The sequence below is a fragment of the Cyprinodon variegatus genome, unplaced genomic scaffold, assembly GCF_000732505.1.
Source record: "Cyprinodon variegatus isolate N-32 unplaced genomic scaffold, C_variegatus-1.0 Scaffold535, whole genome shotgun sequence".
Lineage (NCBI taxonomy): Eukaryota > Metazoa > Chordata > Actinopteri > Cyprinodontiformes > Cyprinodontidae > Cyprinodon > Cyprinodon variegatus.
In genome coordinates, this window is record NW_015150988.1 from 79,384 (window position 1) to 82,641 (window position 3,258).

Below are 3,258 nucleotides of genomic sequence, written 5' to 3' on the forward strand. Positions count from 1 at the left end.
TGACGACCCGGTGAGGAGCAGATTTAAAAAAAAGAACGTTTAAGGATGATTTAAGGACATTATCGGACATGCTCTATGGAAGCCATTCTGGAGCAGCCAGGGGTGGATTCTAAATGAGCCAAAAAGCAGAGACAGGACCAATTGTCAAAAGTTTGGTGTCGATCATTCGATTTCATCCTGGACACTACAGAAAATGGGCTTAAAGTGTTAAAAAGTGAACTTCTCCTTTAACACCTAAGTAGCATTAAAACACCTTTTCTAACCTCTCTGGTCAATTTCAAAAACGATTACATGTTAACCTATGAAGAACATATTTTGTGTCATTGCCCCAGAGAGGCAGTGACACTCATGCAGGTAAAGGATGGGTTACTGTAAAGGAAGACGTGTTTGGAGCTCCTGATATGGTCTGACTTTATTGACAATATCTTTGCTCCTTTATCAGTCGTTTATTTTGATCCTTCAACACATGCAACAGTTTATTAAAGACCTTTCTGTCAAACTTGAAACACTAGGAGTCTTTAAAAACATGCCTGACCAGTAACAATGCTCATGTGGATAATTCAAATCAAACTTGACTGGATTCCAACATGTCACTGCTAACTGAACACATAAAACATGAGGATGAACTAAGCCTATTGAGAAGTGAGTCAGAGTTTCTGCTGGTTTGAGTCGCACTTAAAGGACGTTGGCTTTTTCATGTTGGTACTGTAGATTACTGAACAGCAGAACTGACAGAAAAATCCTTGAAGGTTTCGTCCTTTTGTTTAATGGATCCCATGAACTCTTTCTAGCTTTCATGTCCTGATTAGAAAATGCCCAAACTGTTGAAACATTGTGTAGAATATGATAAACAGAGCTTTTTATTTTCACACCTCAATATTTGTGCTCAGAAGAAAAAATCTTTACATCCGACCATAGAGCTGTCCTACACCGAGGTGCCATTTCCTGCAAACTTCAAATAGGGTTCAGGACTTCTTGTGGCTTTTTTTCTGCTACAGCTTTGGTATAAAACTAACATTTGTAGAGCACAGAAATTTAATTATTCACAATTTCCTTTCAGTTCTGTTCATCTACAGTACAGCTCTGTCAGAGGTACATTTGGCCTTTTTACTGCTTCTCTAATCAATATTCTTACCTATGTGACTGTTTCATCTTTCCAAATCCAGAGAAACTCTTAACAGGTCAGCAGATAACGCCTCAACGTTTCATGCCTATATATTTAAATATTTCCTCATGTTTATTTCCAGGCCTTCACAGAGCGACTGTATTTATCCTGAGGTGAAATGATGTACAGGATGACGTCATCATTAAGATGGTTTCTGTCAATTTTATTTATATGTATCAATTGAATTCAATTCAGTTTATTTCTATAGCGCCAATTCACAACACACGCCATCTCAAGGGACTTTACAGTTCAACAGAACATCCAGTCAAATTGATTCAAAGTTTTCTATCTAAGGAAAACCAGTTGATTTCATCGACTCATTGACTCGAATGCAATCCCTCACACTAAGCATGCTTGTAGCGACAGTGGACAGGAAAAGGTCCCTTTTAACAGGAAAAAACCTCCAGCAGAACCAGGCTCAGTGTGAGCGGCCATCTCCCGAGGCTGACTGGGGTTCAAGGAGACAGAAGTGTAGATACAAAAAGCAGCTGTAAAAGGCGGCCCAGGAAACACACAGCCAGGCAGACGAGCTCCGAGCCAGCTCCCATGTCAGAGGATGAAGAGAGCGCATCCAGCCAGTCACAGTCAGAAAAACAGGGTTCAATCTTTTTTTACTTTATTCCTAAAACAATGAAAATAATGTATATTAGTTTGTTTTTTGCTTTTGCATAAAATTATTATAAAACATATGTTGTAGGAATACATTCAGGACAAGAAGAAACAGTCCATGATGTAGAGGACTTGTAGCTCTGCAAATTTTGCAGATGAGGTACATGACCCATGAGACATATATTTTTATATTTTGTAAGAGAATACACTGCACCTTTGCAACACTGGTACCCATGTAATATCATTTCAAGATGTGGAACGGTTCAACCATTCCTGCAGATCTGTGAACAAAGTTGACCTCTATACCTTTACATCCCTGCTGCTTATTGCTCTCCTGCTGATGACTTATGGCACCAAAGACAACATAAGTTATTTCTAACCAAAAAATATTTTTGTCATAAAGTTGCACAACAGGGAGCTCAGTGGGGAGGAAAACCCGAGTGTTGAGACATTCTGTCACTGACACCTTTATGCCTGGCTCTGCATTGCCAGAAAACGGAGCTGAAAGAAAACGCACCGACTGACAGCTTTAACAGCTAAGGACCAAAGAACACACACATTCATAAAAAAATGGTTTCTATAAGTCCAGGAAGCTGGTCAGGCCGTGAACCGCAATGCTGCCTCTTTTCAGGTTGTATTTCTTAAAAGACAATGGGGAAAAAGTCTTCCAGTAGCAAAGAAACAATGAAGAGATACAACTGGAAGCTCACAAATACAGCTGGCAATAGTTGCATCACTTTTGCCGAAACTGTCAGGAAAAGCTGTGACATCAGGAGGAAAAGTTTTTGGAAGAAGTTTCAGTTGCTGTCAGTTTCAGACCACATGTAATGTTTGTTCTTTAGGAAACCGCGCTGGCTTTTACAGGAACAATGTGGTGGCTGTTAGACACGGCAGACGTTATGTAACATCACTGAAGAAGAGGGAGCATGTGCAATTCATTACTACTTGATTACATATAAAACAAGTTCCCTGTACAGAACATCCGTGCTGCACTTATGGGTCTCATTAAGACATCAGGATAGTGTTGTTTAGATTTTAACTTAGCATGCAGGGACAGGAGGATTTAGCTTTATGGTTCAAATGATTGAGCGACGTGTTCTGACTGCAGCAACAGTCTTTTTTTTACAACAAACAGTTCTTAATAAAACAAAAATTATGCAAACCCACTTGGTGATTGTTCTGCAATTTTATTTTAGAATAAACCGACAGCAACAGAAACATCTGGGGGGGGTTTTCTCTTGAGGTTATAAAGTTGCACATAATGTTAATTAAGAAGTGGTTAATCCCAGAACTAATATCAACTTTTTAATTTCATGAGAATAATTAAGGCTTGTTTTTCTTTCAACCCCTGCAGTTAGTTTACAAATGTAGATGAAAGTTAGTTTATTTTAAATGAATATTTAAGGATATCATCTCATTTAGTGATTGTAGTCCTGTTTCTCTGACTGTGACTAACTGCAGTGTTGGGAAAGTTCTCTTTCTAC